The sequence below is a fragment of the Cyprinus carpio genome, unplaced genomic scaffold (genome assembly GCF_018340385.1).
Source record: "Cyprinus carpio isolate SPL01 unplaced genomic scaffold, ASM1834038v1 S000006509, whole genome shotgun sequence".
Lineage (NCBI taxonomy): Eukaryota > Metazoa > Chordata > Actinopteri > Cypriniformes > Cyprinidae > Cyprinus > Cyprinus carpio.
Window position 1 is genome coordinate 38,201 of NW_024879177.1, and position 24,262 is coordinate 62,462.

Sequence of the window (24,262 nt, forward strand, 5' to 3'; positions counted from 1 at the left end):
TAACAATGCAGATGAATTTTCACAGCCTTTTTTGATCATATTTACCAAGGGGGCCAATATTTTTGGCCTCGACTGTGCCTAAAGAGATTCATATATTAAATTTCTGTCAACATATACTCAACCTCATGTTGTTACCTGTATAACTTTCTACTATGGAACATTAAAGAAGGTGTATTTGATGAATGTTTCAGCACTTTTTGGTCCACTGATGTTTATGTTGCTTTTGTTTGTTTTATGGAGAAATGACTTGATTTGACATGTTTTAGTAGACTTTTGGATGTGAAATTTCAAACCAAGCAGAGATTTAAAAAAGTGACTTAAATATTGAGAAATGTAGCTTATTGATAGTTTAAAAAATATATATATTTTAAAGGTTTTACATTCCATTTAGCATTTGAACCCCTTTGATTTTCATTGTATGAAAAAAAACAACCCACAAAAACATTCTTCAGAATATCGTTCATTTTCCAGAGAAGAAAGAAGGTCATAAAGGTTTAGAACAACATGAGTGTGAGTAGACAATGACAATTTCTTCAAAGCATATCAGTACCATATTGGTTATCATTTTAAATGTATTGTATCAGCCAATATTGAACACACATGAATAAAGGTCCCAACAGTGGATTTTAGCAGCAATGCCATAGAAGAACAATTTTGGGTTCTCCAAAGGACCTTTCAGTGAACAGTTCCTAAAAGAAAAAAAAAAAAATCTTAGTGTGAAGAACATTTTAATAATCTAAAGAACATTTTGTGCACTTGAAAGGTTGCATGTTAAAGCTAATTATTTTGAAAATTGTGCTTGCTCATTCCTCTATTTCAGAGGTTATTATATTCACATTTGCTGCGAACAGGATCAAGAAAGAGTAAAGAATTGACAGACCTCTGCTACACGCATCCATCTCTCTCTCTCTCTGTCTGTCTCTTCTACTGAGGTCAGATGTTAGAGGTGTGCCCTCTCATTAGCAGTGAGGGGGTCTTGGTGAAGCTGCTCTTTATGCACCACACTGCGGCGTATGCTAATTAGTCCCAAAAACTGCCAAATCAGCACGGAGAGAGAATAAATAATTAACATGCTCTGATTCATATCTGGAACCCCTCTGTAATAATGATATACAACTCCATCATTAAACAGCAAACAACTTGATCCATCCTGAAAGACTCCTTTGGAATTGTCCATGGTTGGTTAGCATGTAAAGCAACAGTTTACTAAGTGACGAGACAGTCCAGCTCAAGATCACAATCAAGAAAATCTCACACATTCCCATCATGCACCTCTCTGATCTTGATACTAGCCTCAGAACCAGGCCTGATCTGACTGAAAGCCTTCGTAAAAACTCAGAAATGCTCAGTAACTGTGAACAAGGTGAACAAGGTTAGTGAACTCTGTGATGCTTTCTCTCTTCAGAATGGGGGTTCATGTTCATGTTCTCCAATTCACCTGTTTTAAGATATAGAACAACATTTTTTTTTTTTATTTATTCAAGGAGACTAGTTCTACACAGATTAGCACCAGGTCCCCAGATGGCACAGTGCTTGTCCCGGCAGTTCCCAGCAAAGCCAAAAGAACAGCTGCTGTAGCAGTGATAGGTGTTCTGTCACAGAGCATGTGCTCCCTTGGAGGGAAGGGTACGCAGCCTGACGGACTGGCACTCCAGTTTTCATTTTCAACTTCACTTGAACCACAAGTTAATTATGTAATGTCTTAATGAGCAAAACGAGAGAGGAGTGATGAGATGCTTGCTGTGTGTGTGTGTGTGTGTGTGTGTGTGTGTGTGTGTGTGTGTGTGTGTGTGTGTGTGTGTGTGTGTGTGTGTGTGTGTGTGTGTGTGTGTGCGCTCTCCTCACCTTCAGCCAATGAACATCTTGAGCTGATCATGCATTTCACCCTTGCTCAAGTACTTACACTTGAAAAGCTATGAAAAACTGCATATCTACATATGCAACTTTATTTCTTGCAGTAGTAACAACAGCATTTTTTTTAATCTCAAAATGTTTATTTATATCTCGCCATGTGACTTTTATATTCTATTTGATTTCTCATAGTTGCAGCTTTATTTCTATTTACACAAAAAAATGTAAAAAAAATAAAAAAACAGAAAAAGAAAAAGAAAAAAAAGATAAGTTTTCACAAAATGTTATGTATGATTTGTTATGATCGGACAATATTTGGCCGAGGTACAACTATTTGAAAATCTGGAATCTGAGGGTGCAAAAAAATCTAAATACTGAAAAAATCGCCTTTAAATTTGTCCAAATTAAGTTCTTTGCAATGCATATTACTAATCAAAAATTAAGTTTTGATTTATTTAAAGTAGGAAATTTACCCATACAAGGTTTTTTTTTTTTTTTTTTGGCTATTGCTACAAATATACCCCAGTGACTTAAAACTGGTTTTGTGCTCCAGGGTCACATATGTACTATTATATACTATGTTTAAATTACATATATACTATACTATTAAGTATTATATTTATATGGAGCATATAGAGCTCAGAAGAGGAGTGACAGCTGCAGTGTGTATATGGCCAGAGGGAGATAAAGAGAGAGCGATTCTAAAAGAGCAAGATTCTGGCATCTTTTTTTGGCACACAGAAAAGGTTAACCAAAGAGAACAAGACAGCAGTGAGAAAGAAAAGAGGGTGTGAGGCCAGTGTCTAGACAGAAAAAAAACATAACTGAAAGAAAAGTTAAACAAAAGCAAAAGACAAAAATTTTAGTGAGGTAATGCAACTGTGGAATTAGTTTTATCCTGTAAACGTCCATCTGGTCATAGACATTTTTCAGAAGCATCTGGCAGATATGGTCAGCTAGAGATAAAACATACAGCAGATATAATTTCCTCAGCACAGCCCCCTCAAGAACACTCAAACGCTCAGAAAGTTTTACTAATGTCATACTAACATTTAATGACTTCCCTTCAAACCGCCCAGGAGGGAAGGAGAAGAATGGAGAAGGAGAACGAAAAAAAAAGGAAGAGGGAGAAACTCTGAAGGTCTTTAACAGACAGCGAGATGTCAGAGCTGTTGACAGTGTACTAACACAGTGTGCTGCTGAGGCATATTGAAAAAAAGAAAGAAAAGATTCTCCATAATAGAGAGAGAGAGGATGAACGACAGGCAAGTTTTATGCCCTGACCCTTATCCCATAATGCCAAGCACAGATGGACTTTGACAGAGGCAGACCTAAGGTTGTCATCCATTTCTTTGTGTCTCCAAAAGTCACCAAGGCAATAGATAAAGACAGACAGTCAGTCTTTGTAGTGATGCTTCAGGGTGACAAGACTCAACATGTAAACACACAGACGCGCATACACACTGAGGCATGTGCATAACTTGATGTTTTTTTGTTTTGTTTTTTCTAGTGGAAACGTATTTTATTATGGTGACGAGCAAATGTTGTTTAATGGCTTAAGGTGTTTAATTATCTTTGGATGAGCATTAATTGATACTGAGAGCCACAGTTAAAAGCTTTGTAAAGTTAGTTCTGCTGTCACTAGTAGATTTGATGCTAATTTGAAAGATTTACTACTTATATTAAGAATATAGCTTGTAGCTTGTCATCTGATTCATAATTTGATGTCAGCATTGCTAGCAGACAAGACAGTAAAATATTTATTTTATTTTATTTTATTTTATTTTATTTTATTTTATTTTATTTTATTTTATTTTATGTCTAATTTTCTTATTTTATAATTAATATAAGTTGTTTTTAAAATATATATTTTATTTTATTTTATTTCATTTTATTTTATTGCTTTATGTTATTTTGCTAAATATTATAACTATTAAAGTCTTGTCTGCCTTGCTTCAAGACAGTGGAATAATATATGTATTTTATTTTATTTTATTTTATTTTATTTTATTTTATTTTATTTTATTTTATTTTATTTGGTTTTATTTATTTTATCATGATGCAAGTCATTTTTATTTTATTTTAGCATTAATATGATGCTAGTTGTTTTAATTTTATTATATTTTGGTTCATTTAATTTTATTGCTTTGTTATTTTGCTAAATATTATAAATATTACATTGTCTTGTCTGATTTGCTGCAAGACAGTATATGTATTTTATTTTAAGGTTTGGGGTTCAGATGAGGTCTGCATTGTCATGCCCGCGGTTGTCACGACACTAAGAGGGTGCAACTTAAATCTGCATCGCTCCCGTGGAGACACTTTGCCACGGGGCATTTGTCAATACTGCTAAAGTCAACATGTCGCTCAAGACGTTTCTCACCAACGGTCCCATCGGTCAACACTCCACACCAAAACAGACACACTCTCATCTGCAGCTCAAAAGGCTTATGAATGAGCACATGCAACCATCCCAGTGCCACACAGAATGCACACGCCTCAAGCTTACATCCCAGTTTTGGAAACAGTGGAAATCCTGTTGGCTACGGCTGGCAGAGCGATGGCAGAACAAAGAGGGCTTATGAATGAGCCTCTGTTTCTCTTTAATATGCCTCGGCGAATCTGAAAGCTAATTTCACCGGGGTCTGTAATTTCAGGAGGTTTCTGCTGAAACTGTCACTTTTGTGGGTGTGTTTCACCTTAGGTGCACTGGAGAGAAATTCTCATCCTTCATAACACGTTGAAAAAAGAAGTATTGAGAATCGTTCATCATTTATTTCATATCAAGCTGATTTTGAAAATCTCTCTCTCTCTCTCTGAATTGCAGTGCTGTTCAACTTGATTCCTGTGGTCTGAGGATAGTGGCCATCCAGAGCACCAAGACAGGACTCTACATAGGCATGAACAGCGAGGGCTACCTCTACACATCAGTAAGTCTACAGCACATACTGCTTCATACAAATCTTTCCAGACCTGTCCTAACACATCGTATCATGTTAAAGATGTCAGCGACATGCAGTAGGGGCCAAACTGGTTTCCACCAGTGAAAAAGCTTTTATTCTGCAGTTTTCTAAACCAAATACTGTAGAATTGAAAAAAAAACAAATTTATGCCAGCAGAATCAAATGTACAGCAATATTACATTTACTTTTTACTTACATGCTATAAGTCAAACTCAAACTCAATGCTCACCAATGCTGCATTTATTTGATCAAAAATGCAATACAAAATAATAATAATAATAATAATAATAATAGTGTAATATTATTTTTTTTTTTTTCATTTCAGAATATTTTAACATGTAGTTTTTTCCTGTGATGGCATTGATAAACTACCACTCAAAAGTTTGGGGTTGGTAAGATTTAAAAAATGATACATTTAAATGACTACCTTTATTCAACAAGGATGCATTCAATTGATGAAAAGTGACAGTGAAGGCATTTATGACAAATGATTTCTATTTCAGCTAAGTACATAAGCATATTCAAATTTTGAAGTATCATGTGACACTAAATACAGGAGTAATGCCTGCTGAAAATTCAGCTTTGCCATCACATGAATAAATTCCATAAAACATACTTATATTAAAACAGCAAATTTGTATTTTTAAGAATAGTTCACAATATTACTGTTTTTATACTGTATTTTTAAATCATTAAATGCAGCCTTGGTATGTAAATACGAGAATTTTTTTTTAAAAAACATAAAAAAAACTGATTTTATTCAATGTTTTGATCGGTAGGTGTGAGTTAGATAAAAATGATAAATTCTTATTCTATTTTAATTAATATTTGAAAATAAGCCTTACTATTAAATCCGTAAATATTTCTTATTCATTTTATTTTATAATGTCCCTTTGTGTAAACGTTTTTAAAATCCTAAAGCTGAAGATTTTAAATCCCACAGATTCGAAATGATGTCTCGGGGGGGGGGGGACAGTGGGTCCGCCACTGTCTAATATGCGCAAGTAACCTTACCACAGTTGCAACATGCACTTTGATTATTTATCAGGTGCTACTAATGAAGTTTAACTGTCATGTGCGTCTTTCCTCAGACAGTGAGTGTGAGTACTGATGGCCTTAGTTCTCTGTGACACACTCCATTATCTAGGGCCTATTTCTCTCTACCAGTTAAACCTCTTGTGAGTAAAACATGCTTCTCTAGAGATGCATTGCTATTGCAGTGTAGGAGCAGACCTTTCTTTTCTCTCTTCTCTCCACTGTCTGATCCACTCTCTCTTATTTGAGATCTTTGAAATTTCATAACACTCTTTGAAGTAAGATGAGAGCCTAAGTGAGGTGTTATAGGCCTCCATGATGTACTGTGCCCCCATAAGTGCCACTTTAAAATGATTTGAAATTATTACATTGCATAGAGATATCCGAATATCAAACCAAATTCTATTCTGCCACCAAATACAGTAGTGTCGTTATAAATAAAAAATAATAATTCTTAGCTATACATCGTCTAAACTACTGGTCTCAAGGTTACTTTTTTTAAGATCCACTAAGTCTAGCAACCAAAAAGTGCTCAAATATTTTTCCTTTAAATTCTGAACTTCATATCTCTTCTTTTGTACTTTAAATCCAATAGCATTTTTGTCAAATTTGTAAAAGTGTGCTTGTGCTTTCTTTAAAATAAACACTACTTCATTTGATTTGTGTGTGTGTTATGCAATTTATTTTTTCACATTCTGCATGAATATGTATAAAATAAAATTAATCATTAAACAGTTTTAATGTTTTTTAAAAGCTAAGGTAACCTTTAAAAATCTGTGAGATAAACAATATATATATCGATATATTATTGTGTTATCTCACAGATTTTTATATATCAGTTATGTGTAATATATCAGTTATTACACAAATTACAACTGTCCCTAAGTTGTGAACTCAATAAGCAACTCATTTACATCTCTATCATGTAACCCCCTCGCTCACACAAAGGAGCAAACAAATGCCCTTTCTATCTCTCTTTTTTGTTCTCTACTCTTGTAAGGAGAGGCATCTGTAGAGAATGTGTTCTCCTCATGCGGAAGAAAGTCCGACACCATTTTCCACGAGGGAAATGACCCATACCTGAAAAAAAAGAGAGAAAATCCCTATCCTAGGAAAAAACCTCATGCAGAGCGACCTCTTTTCTTTCTTTTCTCTCTTCTCTGCCTTGGTCTGAAGCGTTGAAACCGCTCTACCTGTGTCCTAACTTTCATTCCTAACTTTTACGTTTCGTCTTGCATGATATTTTAAACACAAAGAGACTTGTGTTGAAGCCTGTGAAGCATGCCACAGACGCAGTGCAAACACAAACAGGAGACAGCTTGCTCCTGAACTTTAAAATATTCTGAAACAATAGAACCAAAACACATATTGTTTGACTTTTGAAATGCATTTATGTGAGGAATGACTCATTGCCTGCTGTATAACTGTGCCATGAGAAGAATACACAAAAGCTAAACAAAGTTATTTTCCCTGGATTGAATCAAGGTGCATCTGAAATGCATACTGTCTGAGCAAGCATTTGATGTGGAACAAACTTCCTAACCATTAAAAAGTACAGGTATGTTCTATAAAGTATGGAATGTGTGTAGTATGAATGAAACCCATACTACATCTACCATGTTGGGTTTGTCATGTGACCTTTCACAACTCCGCTCTCCCGTGGCCTCATGGGAGTCCATCTCATGCACACTGCAAAAATCTCAGTGGAAGTAATAGGTTATCTGTGTACTTTTTGCCTGTTTATGAAGGCTACAAATTTAGACATTCTGCTAATTTCATGTACGGTAGAGTGGGAGGAACACCCCCCTTAAGGAGTGTGTAATTTTTTTCAGTGAAATGTGGTTCAGAAAAGTTATCATCGTTTTTAGTGACAATGACATACTGTAAATTATAAACCAAGTATTAAAAATGTCAGTTATAGGCAAAATCTGAGTGCCAGTAGTTTTAAATCTTAAAATGAAAAAAAGAATTTATAATCAATAATTATGAAATTAATAAAAATTATAATAGCCTATTTGAAACAATTTTGTTAGCTGATGCTATCTGGCTAGCTGACTAGCTTTTTTATTAATTTTTTTCTTCCTGCTGTAAATTAGATCATTTTACTGTGAAATCAGTTTTTCTCCTCCGGTACATCACCAGAGTAAGCTTTCATTGTGGAAATACTTTCTACATCACTCTTGTCAAACGTAGTCCATAGTTACAATGAAAATTTTATCTTGTGGTTATTATGGGAAAAAAAGTGTTTTCCCCCACTACTGATTTAGCCCTGTATGTAGTAGGGAAGCAAACATATTTGAAACACGGGGTTAGTCTTAATAATACCTTCAAGAATTCAGGTTTGGTGGCAAATCTCCAACATTTTAACTTTTAAGACACACCCACCCCTTATGAAATTAACCATAGTTGTTGTATTAAAGTAGAAGTGTAACCATGTTTTGTGTGTGTGTGTGTGTGTGTGTGTGTTAATTATCATTTGTATAAACCACAGTTTACTACAAATACCATGGTTAAACTATAGAACCATGGTAAATATGTGGTTACCATGGTTTAACTGTTTTTTACCCGGTTTTATTTGTAGTAAAACCATGGTTAATTTTTCTCAAGGGGCATTAGCCACAGTTCTGTGAAAAAATGTACCACAATCAATGCAAACTGCAATTGCCAGCAAGCAATATTTTCTACCTTTTACATGGTTAAAATCTGCTGGGCATATATTTTTAGAAAGCAAGTGTTAGCGATTACCTGAAGGTCATTATTTTCTCCTGTTGTTCCAAATCTGTATGACTCTATGTGAAATCTTACATGTTTTTTTGCAAGTTGAAGTAATGGCCAACAGAAGTTTCTTTGGGTGAACTAATGCTTTGAAAGTGAGTTCTGAAGGCTTTTATATGTGTATGTTTTGACAGATCTCCTCAGATTTCTTCTTCTCTCACACACACCAGTTATTGATTAATGTATGTCCTACAGTAGGTGGAGTCTTGTAGACACTTAAATGAGTGAGTGTTACCTTATTTTACACTAAAATTCCACTAATATTTTCAGAGTTTGGAATAAGAAGGTGCAAGCGTTTTGTTGCATAACGGGATTCGTTCACAGCCTCTGTGTGCGTGTGGTTGTAAGGATCAGATGTCCCTGAACACATGGCCTCTCTCTGTCACACATACCTGCCCTAAACTCTGAGCCTATCAATAATTCATGTTTTCCAGTGGCTGACCACACTCGGACACAGCCCTCCACGGGGACTAAATCATTTCACACACACCTACAGCCTCTTCTCTCTCTCTTCTCATGCTCGTTCAACTTCTACTACCTCAGTCATCAGCGCTCACCCTGTATTCTTGCAGGTCTCTCGTTCTCCTCTTACTGTCTTTTATTTACTGTCACACACTATGTCGTTGCCAAGATGATTTTAAGATTGTTACTATGCAGATGCTAGAGTGTTCTGATGTTGTGTTCTTCTGTTGCTATGTTGTTGTTAAACTAGTGGTTGATTCCCCCCATTTGTCTGCAACAATATTGGAAGGCACCATAACTTTTTCCAGCTGTTCATAATTTACTGGGTTTTTTTATTTTCAATTTATGCCTGATAAAATATTTTAGAGCTTGGCATAACTAGAAATCTATATCCATAATGAAATTCCCCATTGAATTTTAAGATGTTATTATTTTACATTAAATTAATTTAAAAATGAGACCAGATTTTTTGAGAATGTGGTACATTTCGAAAGCTGGATCTTCAAAGCCAATATACTGTATAGGTAGTATAGTTTGTGCCACAGATATGGAACTATTGTTGTGAATGCTTATGTTTCCTTTCTGTCTTGGATTAACCTTCATCATCTGGAGATCTTTAATTAAAAAGTCTATATTTGTATTATCTTCATGTTCGTGCTCTTGAACGTTAACATGACAGGGGTTCACTCTTAGATTGTTGTTTTGCATATGGTTCACTATGTTCACTTTTCAACCCCAGATAGAGCCTCAAAATTAATTTTCTAACCTTACATGTTTAAATGTGTTGAAACTCTAATTAGAATTTAAGTGTAGTGACGTGTCTTTATTTCAAGTATGGTGACCCATACTCAGAATTAGTGCTCTGCATTTAACCCATCCGAAGTGCACACACACAGAGCATGAAGCTCACACACACACTGTGAACACACACCCGGAGCAGTGGGCAGCCATTTTATGCTGCGGCGCCCAGTTGGGGGTTCGATGCCTTGCTCAAGGGCACCTAAGTCGTGGTATTGAAGGTGGAGAGAGAACTGTACATGCACTCCCCCCACCCACAATTCCTGCCGGCCCGGGAACTCGAAACTCACAACCCTTCAAAAACATTGGGAGTCCGACTCTCTAACCATTAGGCCACGACTCCCCCTAATGTGCCCCTCAGAGTGTGTTTCCCGTGATCCTCTGCTTAGCTGTCTCATGGGTGTGCTTTTTGGTGAAGCATGATGATATACTGTAGTGATCTGGCCGTCATCTTCCTCATCTGACAGAATGATGGTGTTTAAGAGGAATATGAAGAAGCTGAATGGTTCATGAGGAATGGGGATAGAGGAGTACGTTGCAGGCCAGCAGGGTGTCTCACAGCAGAAAAAAAGAGCTCTAAATCCTCCATAGGAAGAAATATAGAGTGAGAGAGGATTGACAAGAGAAGGCATGCAACGCACAGCCCATGGGGTTGCATTCATCCATTCAGGTTTCATTTTAGCATTTATCACAGTCATTTTGTTTCTCTTTTCTGCCTTTGTCTTAAATCTGTTCTGTCATTGTCCTGTGATTCCCTGTTTACCTTTCTCTCATTGTTCATTCCTGTCTGAGGTTAGATCCGGTGAGAGTTGTATGTAAAGGTTAAGGTGTTTGGAAAACTCTGTGTCATTGCTGTGTGCTGTGTTACCTGTAGGGGACCACTGGAAATTGCTTTCTGATAAAAATAGTGCTTTGTCTCTATAACCTGACCCATTTTTTAAACTCAACACTCCTCAACACTCAAGTCCCCCTGGGCCAGGAACACAAAAAGAGAGGGAGAGAGAAGGTGGGAATAAAACAACGTGCACACACACACACACACACACACATTCCACACCCCCCATCCACACACACACACACACACACATCACACACACACACACACACTCACACACAGAGAGATGCATATTTGCACTGACTGAGAGGTGTACCTGACAGAATTGGGGCAGATTTTGTTGAACTGACCAGATTTTTTTTATGACAAAGTTTTAATAGGTACTTGTTTTAAGCCATTTAATACGGTAGCCATGATATATCACACATTCAAGCCATACATTCTCTTTCCAGTTTCCCTTCCTTTCTGTTCCTTCACCTTTCTCTTTTCTGTTCCTCCTTTCCTTTAGTTCCCTTCAGTTTCCTTTGGCTTTTTCACATTTTGTTTCCTGTCCTGTATCTCTTCCCATTGCACTGAAATCAGTGACTGGAAGGTCACTTTAGGTCACATGAAAAGCCCAGAAACAAAGGATGGAGAGAGATGTAGACAAGGATTCTAGGAATATTTTTCCAGTGCAACCCAAGTATTCTTTATCAAGCCCAGATGTAAAACATTTAAAATCAAGATGAGTTCAGAGTTCAGCTAGTTTTATCATTGCAGTTATTTCTGTACTTTAAAGGCTTAGTTCACCCAAAAATGAAAATTCTGTCATTAATTACTCACCCTCATGTCGTTCCAAACCCGTAAGACTTTTGGTTATCTTCGGACACAAAAAGATTATTTTGAGAGAGATCTCTATAGACATAGACAAGGGATATTACCACGATCAACGCACAGAAAGGTTTCAAGGACATCTGTAAAATGTCCCACATGACATCAGGGTTCAACCGTAATTTTACAAACGCTATGAGAATACTTTTTTGTGCACACAGAAAAACAATAATAACATAATTTATTCAGCAATTCTTCTCCCAGAGTTACCTGCTTCCACCATTCCTGGAGAGAACCCCAGAATGTATCAACGTAAACAGCATCGTTTATGTTCAGCAAGCGTGCGCCGTCTACTGGATGTAAACAATGCTGATTACGTTGATTACATTCTAGGGTACTCTCAGGTTGACCCCTGATGTGACTTGGACTATTTTACCGATGTCCTTGTTACGTTTCTGTGCGTTGATCGTGGTAATATCCTTGGTAATATAACTCTCAGATTCCATCAAAAATATCTTCATTTGTGTTCCGACGATGGAACGAAGGTCTTACGGTTGTTGGAACGACATGAGGGTGAGTAATTAATGACAGAGTTTTCATTTTTGGGTGAACTATCCCTTTAATGTGTAACATTTTCTGCTGAATTCAAAATAGCTGTACATACATAATCTTCAATAATAGTTTCAAGTTCCACAGTGTGTTGGTGCTGTTACTTGCACACTGTTTCTGACAAGCCTGTATAATGATAAATATGTGGTTGTCTTCTGTATAATTGTGTGAATCTTTGATGCATAGTCTGCGCAGTCCACATGCATGCAGTTGGAAATGATTTTGGTAAGCATGACTGGACACCAATAATAAGCCAAAGACTTGGAGTGGATGAGCTGCAGACTCGAGGGAGCATATGTCAGGGATGTGTGTGTGTGTGTCTGTTTTGCTGTGCCCGTGTAGTTCTGGCAGGATTATTACTCATTTCAAGTAGAGGGTGTTTCTGCTTCTGGCCCTCAGCACCCTGGCGTTGACACTCGCACACCTTGATCCGAGCCCCAGGTCCTCACACACCCACACTGATGAAATAATTAGTCTAACTGCTGATCCCGAATGATTCTAGCTGACCTTAGACCACCTAGTCCACACAAGCATACTTTCTTTTCTTTTTCCTTTTTGTACACACCTGCACTCTCTCTGTCTCCTCACACACACACTTGTGACCTTGCCCCTCCCTTGATTGGTCCGCGTCGAGTCCGCAGTCTTTTCCCCCTTTCTTCAAGTCAAAAACTTAAAAGGAATAATTCACCCAAAAATTTAACAGATTTGAAGAAATTGCATGAAGCATAACATCAATTGCTCACCAGTGGATGCTCTGCAGTAAATGGGTGCCGTCAGAACGAGGGTCCAAACAGCTGATAAAAACATCACAATAATCCACAAGTAATCCACACATCGCCAGTCCATCAATTAATGGCTTGTGAAGTAAAATGCTGAGTGTTTGTAATAAACAAATCCATCATTATAATGTTTTTATCTTCAAACCGTTGCTATCCAGCTGTTGTAAGTCGTAAGTCGTCTCATTTAAATCAGTAGAGGAATATGCACAGATTAAGCACTGCTTACAAATAAAAACAGTCCAAAACAGTTCTAAACAAACATGTTGATGCATTTTAATAGAAAGATGGACATTTTCGCTAGAGGAAGTGTTATTATGGATTGTAGACTCAGATGTTGGCCAGAAGCAACGGTTTGAATTTAAAAACATCTGACAGCACCAATTCATTGCAGAGAATCCTTTGGTGATGTAATACAAAATTTCTCTAAATCGGTTTTGAGGAAGCAACAAACTCATCTACATCTTGGATGGACTGAGGGTGAGTAAACTCTCAGCAGATTTTTTCATATAAAGGGTGAAATGTCTCTATAATGGCCTGTGTGTAAGCGACCACCAATAATGTGCTGAAGGAGAAAAGAGCAAGGGAGTTGTCTTGAAGGGGCTTGTTGTGTTATTTTGTCTTGGAAATTCCCCAAATGCTCAGCTGGGTCTAGCCAGGAGAGCGGCAGAGGACGAAAACGCGCCGCTACAGCTGCTTTGTGATGTCCGCAGTGCAGGGACGAGCAGGTGTGTCTGCCAAGGAAACCCACCTCTCGTGCTGACCTGGGGTCAGTCTGCTGTCAGTCTTGTAATTGCCTCCGTTAGAACAGCAGTGTGCAGGGCCTGTTCTCAGACCTGTGCTTGAGGAAGTTTCGTAAAGTGTCTCAAGTGGTTAAAGGAAGAAAACACCGGCTGCTTGTTTTAATTTTAGCGCTGTCAAATACAAGGTGTTATTGCCTGGCCTCTGCAATTACAATCTCATTAGATCTCATTACCACACAACAGCATGTTTTTGCTCTTTGAAAATGAAATTGCAATTAATCTGACTATCATTATGCAGTGAAATGACTGCAAGAAAACCTTCTGTTTATTTATCCCCTATTTATTAGCTACCAAATCATTTCATTTCATTTTCTTCCCACCTTGAAGTTCATCGGATGTCTTCCCCGTGCCCCCGTCATTCTGCAAGCTTGTCAATGCTCACTGGTGTGTTAAACCCACTCTTAGTAAGCAGTTTTTTGATTGCTTCATACCTGTGCAGACATCTATCCAGCTACATCAAAGTCTTAAACTGACTTTTTTAGAGGAAATTCTTATTGACGTTTTGCTGCGGTCTTACATGAAATCAATTCACCCTACTAGTTTTACAGATTTTACAGTGTGAAAGCAAGCACTTTTCACTGTTATTATGTGTGTCTGCGTGTGTATGTGTGGTGCTCTGAAAGATGGGATTTTATGGTTCTGACATGATTGCCACAGTCTCAGTCTTTCTTCTTATCCCTCTATTGTTTCTTCTGTCATCAATGTTCTTCTTTTCCATCTTTCTATACACTCAGATTCCAAAATGAACACTCAGTAAATGCCAAATTAGTGAGTAAATATTGGCTAATGTGAATAAATGTTAATAAAACCGTCGCCACTTATGATCTGCAACACATAAGACATTGTTTAAATTGTTTTATTTGAACTGTGAGAATACTAGTCTGGCCCTTAATGATGCCCACTAAATAGTAGGGCAAAATATACTTTCTGAATAAAGGTGAATGCAAAATGCAGTAAGTTCAGATAGATAGATAGATAGATAGATAGATAGATAGATAGATAGATAGATAGCTAGATAGATAGATAGATAGATAGATGTGTCTTAAAATATTACTGAATTTTCTGAAATCTTCAGTATTCTTTCAATATTTACTCACCCCTTTGTTGTTTTAAACCCATATGCTGGTAGAAAAACACGATAAGCAGGTTTTTTGAAGTATCTTTATGTAGATGGGTTCTATTCAGCGATAGTTCATTGGTTCTCATCTGTCATGCTCCAAAAGGGACAACAAAAGAGCAGTCCATATGTCACTGTATTCAAGTCTGAAAAAGCATTTCTTTGTGTTCCACGGAAAAGCAAAGGTGTGCAGCTTTGGAATGAGATGACTAAGTAAATAATGGATATTTGTGAGTGAGCTATCCCTTTAAATGTTGGTGGAAATGTTGTGCCTGTCTAAGGGGCTGATGAGGGCGGTTCTCCTGTCAAAATGCCAGTCCTCCCTCCTGATTGCTAGGGGATTCAGAGGATTCAGCGACTCTCAAGCATCCGGCATCTTCATTAGTTCATGCAACATAACATGTCAAAATCCTTCTGTAATAATCAGATTTCCCTAAATCGCACATCCAAGATTAAAAAGGCAGTGGGAGAGAGGAAAAAAGAAAGTGAGAGAGGCTGTGCTATTGATGTGTAAAAACTTGTGTTTGTTTTTTTTTTTTTTTTTAAGTTAGTGAAAGTGGCTGAGCAGTGAAGCAATGAGGAATGAAGACCAGTTATGGGGACACTCACTGAGCCTTGTGTGCTGCTCTGACACCTGCTGGAGGTTCAGAGCACTGCAGGATGGGAACCAAAAACACAGCAGAGGTGGAACAGAGACTGTCTGCTAGAGGTCAACCTCTTCTCCTTTATGGAAAACAGATTTCTCTTCATGTTGAATAAGAAATAGCTATTTTGTGGTTTAATGCCACCTGATTAAGTAGATGACCTTAGTTTGCCTCCAAAGGGCCCATGGATAACATTGTCCCGTCCTGATGACGGCTCTGCCTATGCAGGGGCTCCTAATTATTGTTAAATTGGAGAGGAAGTCAGCAGGTAATTATACATGACTGTTTCCCAAGTGTTTTAGCACAAATATCCCGCATCCAATTTTATTGCACAGACACACACTTACAGTATACTCCATCATCTTCTGTCAGCTGGAAACTCCAATTCAATTAAATTTGACAATTAATTTATTAAAGTTGGCAGAGCTCTTTACACTGAATGGTGTTTAATGTCCAATTCAAGCCTAGATGAAAGTTGGAGAAAAATATGGTTCTACTGCAAAATTATTATACGCCTGCACTATCTGCATGCTTCTTTTTCATTATTCATAATTTAATGTATTATATTAATGAATTGTATTCATTATTTAAGTTAGAATTTAAAAATACCTCCTGTATTATATTAATATTTACATAATTATTATAATAAACCATGATCATGATGATGATAATAAAAATGATTATTATAAATGAAATGTTTTATTTCATAGCATGCTTTAAGACAGGAGAAAATATTCAAAGCATAAAAGTGTAAATGCACAGATTTATTATTTGAGATGCAATTAACCTGAAAAAAAAAAAGCTATTTGAAAGGTTAAAAGCTGAGCCAGTTTTAAGGTGCTCATGGACACTGAAAAATATGACACTTAAAAATGACTATTATTCATTATTGTATTAATGCATGTATTCATAGTTTTAAATAACTTTAAATATTTAATATATTAGTATTATTATTCATGACATGCTTATCTTTAAAAGCACACTTTTGAAGACAGGAGCACGATTATCAAATGACTCAGGAAAGAATCAAAGGCCCAAATGGGCACAGATTAATTTTCAGATATGCACTTAAACCAGGTAAATTATGAATCTGTTTTTAAGAAGAAAGGCTTAATTTTTCTTGGTAGGCGACAGAGGGAGTGTTTCAAAACAAACACATTAGAACAAGAGAGAGAGGAAGAGGAGTAAACCCCTTATTCAGCTGCTCGCTCACCAGTCACACCCCAAGGATCCCAATCAATCCTGGAAATTGGTTTGTTTCCCTGACAAGGTTACGAAATGACAGGGTGGCAGAGAGAGAGAGAGACACATATGGATGGGAGGAGAGAGAGAGAAAGAATAAAAGCGAGATGTTGGTGTTTGCTTCACTGACAGCCTGCCTATCTCCAGCAGTGAGGTGGCTGTGTTTGGGCTTGTGGCAGAGATTGCAACCACTTATGTTCACCTGAACAGCACGCATGTGTTTCATACATATGTCATAAGAAAGTGTAGTGGAATGGGATTTTCTCTTTCCTCATTTACTGATCCTCAGTACACTCTCCTGAAATTGCAATGTGAGGCCCATTTTCCACGTGTGCAGGCTACATTATAAACATAAGTCTGTTTATTTTGGTTAACTCATTGCCTATGAATATGTGTGTGTCATCTGTTACAGGACATTTCACACCAGAGTTCAAGTTTAAGGAGTGTGTGTTTGAGAACTATTATGTCACATACTCCTCGATCTTGTACCGTCAAACCCAGTCGGGTCGGGCCTGGTACATTGGCATTAACCGGGACGGACATGTCATGAAAGGAAATCGGGTCAAAAAGACTAAAGGTGCAGCCCACTTCCTGCCCAAGCTCATAGAGGGTATAGCTTTTATTTATAATAATAATAATATATTCATCGTGGTGTGGGACAGTACAATGCAACAAGTTTGGGGATCTCTGTTTTTTTTTTTTAGATTTTTGAAATTATCGTTTTTTTTAAAATATAATTTTTAAATCTTTTTTAAAGAAGTATCTTATGCACACCAAAGCTGCATATAAATATATTTATATATATTATATTTTATAAAAAAAATCTTATTATTGTGTTTGAAAAAAAATATATATTTTTGTGGAAACCATTATATATTTTATTTACATATTATTTTAAACTTTCAATTCATCAAAAAATCCTAAAGATTGTTTGATGAATAGAAAAGTTAAAAAATAATAGGATATATATGGAAATTAAAATATTTCATAACATTATAATATTTCAAACTTATTAAATGTCATATCTGTCACTTTTGATTAATTTAGTGCATCCTTCTTCTGAATAAAAAAATTATTAATTTCTTTCAAAAAATTTCACTGACCCCAAAATGGAAGTTTTATCATCATGTTCGTCGGCCAAACCTGTATGACTTTCTTTCTTCTTTGGAACATGAAGATATTAGCTAAGAACAGTGTTGTTTTGGATAAAACGGCTTAAAAACCATTCATTGATTGTATGGACAAAAGAATGCAGAGATATTTTCAAAATGTCTTCTTTTGGCATTCTGCAGAAGAAAGAATCTCGGTTTTTTGAATGAGGGTGAGTGTTAATGTGACAGAATTGTCTTTTTGGGGGGGGAACTGTGCCTATAAGCGTCTTTCTTTTTCTCCTGTCTGTCTAGTGCCATGTACAGAGAACCATCGCTACATGACGTTGCTGAGCAAAGCCCACCTAGGGAAAACGGCCAAAACATCAGACTCCCCCATCCAAAAAAAAGGCAAGAAAGACAAAGTGCTTCCCGCCCCCACAGCCTCCTAGCGGCAGTAGAAGAAGCTCTTCGTTTGCACGGACATGCCATGAACACCAACAGTGGCACAGGAGGTTTGGTACAAACAATGTTTGTAGTCCCTCCACCGAGCCTCAGAACTTTGACATTTCCAACAATGAATCAGGCTCAAAGAGCCTTGCCGACAGACTAATGCCCACCGCACTTCCTTTCGGTCTCTATCCTGCTCCTTAATCAAGGGAATACCGAGGCAATAATAACTGCACTGGTCTGGGGTTCAGAATGTAACGGCGTCGCTTTTGTGAGAACAGCAACTCCTAAAAGAAAAGGACTTTGTCTTCCTCTCCTTTTTTAGTATTTCAAGAAGACACTTGCTCTTGTGAAGCAGTTCGTGCTTGACATTTATACCCCCGTTTCCTTTGTTCAAGCATTCATAGATTGCTCCCCGGAAATCTGTTTTCTTTTTTTTTTTCTTTTTTACAGAGATCCCCGTCATCTCTAAGCCTTGTTTGTAATCTCCTCTCCCTTCTCTACCTCTTTTGCACTTTGATTAGCTTGAGACACAGAGGGGCCATTTTCCACTTCACAACACAGGAAAAGCCCTGCCACACTCTACCTCACCAGGACCATGCCACCACACACACACACACACACAACCAATATACTAGAAATAACTAAAACTTCCCCTCCTCTTAGGATGTTTAGATTCATTCACCTTAGGCAGTGCAAACCTTTCTCTGCTCCATCGGCTCCTGCGTTGATGAGTCTGCGGAGGCTGGACATTGTGTGGTGTGTGTGTGTGTGTGTGTGTGTGTGTGTGTGTGTGTGGTGTGTGCTGTGTTGTGTGTGTGTGTGTGTGAGTGTTTGTGTGTGTGGTGACAGTAATACCATTCATTTGTAAGATGACTCATAACAGAGGCAGTAGGGTGGCATTATAGTTTCTTTTTGTTATGATAAGTCGTTGTTTTTCTCATTGCAATATGCCCAGAGAGCAATATCGGTACAGCTGCACTCTTTCTCCTCTCTTTTTTAGCATGTGTGTTGCTTTAGAGCAGGGTTTCTCAAAAGTAGATATGCTGACTACTGAGGCTGCAAGTTTCCCGACAAGTTTCATGTCCCTACACACATCAATTGTTTCTATTACATTTTGCCTGAGAGCAAAGGCACTTCAACCCAGCCAAATGAAACAACACAAGTGCTGAAAAGGTCCAATTCTGCATCATTTTTCTTCTGATAAAATTGGGGAATTGGACCCGGAGGAGCTCAAAGGGAATCATTTTGGGAAACAGAATTATCGTCTTTCTCACCTCCAGAGGTGTTGAGCATATCAGTATGTAAATGAAAATGTGTTTCTAAGTGCTATTGAGGAACCGGATCGCACTTCTGCCTTTGCAGGTAATATTTCTAATAATGTTTTTCATGCATATCACCTACATTATGGGAATATGATTTGATAATACACTACCGTTCGCAAAGTTTGGGGTTGGGAAGATATTTTTTTTGTTCTTATGCTCACCAATGCATTTATATGATGAAATTACAGTACTGGCTTGATATTTTGCTTTCTTAATATCATACTACATTTCAGGAGTCTTTGATGTAATGGGGATTTGTTTTCTTCACTTTTGATTAATTTAATGCATCCTTGCTGAATAAAAGCATTTATTTATTTTTTTTTTAATATATCTTACTGACCCCAAACTTTTTAAATGGTAGCGGCATGCATAATTTTGGAGGTAAAAATGGTTCCCTAATTTAGCTACATAATTATTAAGGGTCCTCTGTAGCCAGGTGTCCCCATTTTAGCTGGCTTTTGATTTTGAGTCTAAATTTTTTTGTGTTGTTTTTGGTTCCCAGTATAGTTTATCAGAATACACCCTCCCTCGCTGGTTATATCTTCACTGTGATATCAAGTGCAAACTAAAAACAAGTGCAAAAAAAATCAAACTTTTCTCCTGCTGAGTTGAATCATTTTCTCATACCCGTGCACCTGTTGGTGTTGAGGAAATTATATCTGTGATAATTATAGAGTCAGTCCCCTGCAGCTAATGCATTATTAGGAGAAACAAAGTTATTAAGACACAAAGGTGAAATAGCTAAAGAAATTGTAGACTTTTGGAATATTTTACACTACAATCTTCCACTTAGATCAGGATGTCAATCTTTCCCAGATTACAACAGTTTCCTTACTGCATAATATCACAGCAAGCACCCGCAGGTGATTTCCCACAATCCCCTATTATAAAAAGTTGGTGTTTGCGGTAACGTCCCAAGCAGATTGTTTTTCATCAGGGCTGAATCAAAATGCTCATTGCTCAATGCTCAAAATCTCATTCTGTAGCTTCTGGTACACATCAATAATAACTCCAATCTTGATTTTTCTTCATAAACTATAATTGTTTTTGCAAGTAGCCATGCTCATCTCAGACTCTAGCTCTTTTCTTAAGTCTCACATTGGCCACCATCATTTAATTTGAGCTTCTATAGTATCTGAAGCGTCTATCTGCATAATGCTGTGATCACAGACAAGAAAAGTTGAACAGAGGCACTATAAGACCAACAAACTGGATGCCACGCTTGAAAAAAAAAAAAAATCCAGCAGCCAGACCGCAAAGGTTAAATAAATGATAAAGGCAATGTCCGTATGAATGCCACAACTGTGCTTTGATTAGCATCCCATGGTTCATTCATTCGGTTTAATGCACAATTAGACCATGAAATTGATAGTTACTTTTAAAATGTCTCACTTCTAGCCGTTCAAACTTCTTAATGTCAGGAAGGGCTTGTGCTAACTTACTCAATAAAAAAGCCTCTTGTATTTGTCAGGGGCTTTCTAATCCAATATAAAAGGAGATATTTCTACTTTTCATTATTTCAGGTATGTCTAACTGACACCATAACATCATATGGTTTGCTTTGGCTCCGATTTGAGATGATTGGGAATGTGTGCACCACATAAGGTTAGACGAAACACCAAAAGAAAATTGTCACTTTCTTTGCTTTGATATTGTGTGACAACGCACATAAGCGCCAGATCGGTGGTTTAACAATTATTTTAATGAAACGCACTCTCTGGGCACAGGCTAAGTGCTTCTCCTCCTCATGTTCAATGCTATTTTTCAGCCATAACACAGAGGCCAGAAGATGAAAGCTAAGGGCGAATGCTTTTCAGAAGAGCCAAGGCATTAAACACTGTGCGTGTAGCCGTAGATAGAGATGACCCTTGATAACACTGCAGTGTTCCCTGCAATTTGCTAAATTGACATAGTTGTGCATCGTAGTTCTTATTTTTATGCTTCTTTTTTTCTTTAATGTCCTGGTCAGTGTTTGTGTTGGCCAGCACTCATTGCATATTGTCGTCTCTCATTGCATTGCATTTGTGAAGCTATTTGTTTAATTATGATTTGCATAGTTTACCTATCTCTTTAGAATCATACACTCAGCTGATGAGTATTTAGGGGCACAGGTTATTAAGAACTTCAATCCTGTGTTATGGTTGAATATGGGATAGGGTAAGTCTGTGCATTATAATCAGCTTTAAACAGACTGATCTGTTCTTTACACTGATAAAGAAGCTGGCAACTTCAGGTGTTTTATGTTACATATATTACACATAAAATGTATTACTAAAGCAGTACTATTAACAATGTGCAATTATACAGGCTTTCTGAAATGATAGTATAGCCACTGCTTATTCGGTGTTATGCTTAATAAATAATTTAATGTAACATCACACTGTGAGGTTCCCCCACCCTGTCACCTCCATAAAAGTGAGTCCTCCTGTTCTATCTCTTCACTCCCTTTTTTACTGACCCATTGTTCGATAAATGTTTGAAAAAACAGTGTTACTTTTCCCTCTGGTTTATTTCAATTGATTAAACAATACAGACTTATTGTTTTGTTCAAACAGCAGCAAAAATCCTGCTTTGTTTATGCTTGTATTTGTAGTTGGTTTAGTAGTTTTTTGCGATTTCTGACTCAAATTTAGTCCGTAATAGCAAAACCAAACCTTAAACCACGTGGTTTGAAATCAGACATATGTCTGGAGCTTTGTGTCCTCGTATAGCATAACCTTGTGACATTTCGCGGTTGTATTGAATATCGAATGAGTCAGCATTTTTTTGACACACTAGAATGCATAAATGCTGCTTATGTCTCTCCTCACATGCCTCCTGCGTTGGGCGTTGTGGTGGTATGTCACGATAAACGTGCGCTGAGGCTAAAATTCCACAATGACAGTGACTCTGCTTTGTTGATAATTCTCTTAGGCTCAGGCTGACACTTACATCATCACTATAGCACATAATTTCAATTTCCCTGGATAGTCATCACACTGTTCTTGAACAAATCCATCAAACTTTCATCATTCCGATTTCAAATTAATAATCTTAACAAAAATTCCGATTTGAAAACCAAATTAGATTTTGTGTGCAGTGTGAACAAAGCCATTGTCATTTTTAGAGCTGCTTATATGCCAATTGTTTTTGTATGTGTGTGTGTCAGTCTACATTTTACAGGGAGTAGCTAAGCGATCTACATTTGCATTGTTTGCTGGTAGTGTTGTGTTTTAAAATCAGACTTTCTAGAAACAGTCTTACAGAAGATTGTTTCTACCACTGAATACAAATAAATAAGGTAATTGCAACTTTTTCTATCTGACACTTCGGACTTTTTTTCTTGCCATTGCGAGATATATAACTTGCAATTGCATGTTTCTAGTGTGAGAATATATAAAGTTATGAGTTATAATTGTGAGGGGGACAAGTCAGATTTATAATTAGAAGTATCAACCTTCCAGTTCTGAATTCCAACCTCATCTCTCAGCTCTGACTTTATAGCTTGCAATTGCGTACATAAATAGCACGCATTCTGAGAAAATTCAAATTGCAAGATGTAACCTTGCATTGCAAGGAAAAAAGTCATACTTTGGAGAAGCAAAAGTCACAATAACCGTTTGTTTGTTTTTTATTCAATGGTGGTAAAAGGCTATCCATGACAAGTTCTATAATGCAGCACATTTTAAAAATTGTGTATTGCCTTTGTTTCTTTGTTTTTCAGAGTAAAGTGGTTTGCTGTGGTTTGTGTCATATATACGATTTTAATGTACATGATATATTTTCGTATATGTGACTTTTAAAGAACAATCTACGTTAGCCTCAACAGCCATTAGCACCATCATGGCAGGTAAGACAACCCCATTTTTTGCCAGACATAAAAGTACCTTAACAGTTTCCTGCTTGTAGTAGATGTATCTGAATGGGTCAATCCTTGTACACTGAGAGCAGAAATAGTTTCAAGATCATTGGTGTGTTATGTTACTGCAGAGACCGTGGTATTTACTGATCGTCAGTGTCTGTAATTGCTATACTGTGTGTGTGTGTGGTGTGTGTGTGTTTCTGGTAGTTTGTGTGGTGCGGTGACTTGGCGTGCTGGCGGTAGGACGTGCGTGCGCGTACGATCTCAGTTTAGCGCGATAGACGTAATGATGTGTCGTGCGCGCGGTTGTGTGTACGTGTGTGGTTGGTTGTGTGTGTGTGGTGTTGGGTGTGGGTGTGTGTGGTGTTGTGTTGGTGTGTGTGGTGTGTGTGGTGTGTGTTTGTGTGTGTGTGGTGACTTTTGAAGGGTAAGCCTCCAACCCGTTATCCCAATGCAGCAGCAACAGACAAAACCTCAATCCCTCCTCCCCATGTGTCGAGCCAAAGGATCCATCGGCCCCCAAGCATAGCAGCTCTTCGGCCCTCACTCTCAGCACTGTCGCATTGTACCCACTCTTACCCCTCAGCTGAAATGTCTCATGGCCTCTGTAATGTGTTTGCTGACCAACCAAGAGAGCATTTATGAAAAAAAAAAAAAACAAAAAAGACTCTGCTCGAATGTTAAATGACAGCTAACCGTCACACCACCGTCTGCATAGCATGCCCAGCATTGGGGTATTATCCCTCTCAGCAGATGTTTGTTTTTGGAGAAGGCGTGACCTTTAAAAATCTGGAGGTTCCTCATCCTCCAGCCTCCGCGTGAGGATAATCACGTGTTT

General features: G+C 37.4%; 1 pseudogene; it reads left to right on the top strand.

Annotated features, from left to right (window-relative positions):
- LOC122143810 overlaps window positions 1-18,379 on the top strand; it is a 23,237-nt pseudogene extending 4,858 nt beyond the window's left edge.
- The last annotated feature ends 5,883 nt before the right edge of the window (window positions 18,380-24,262 follow it).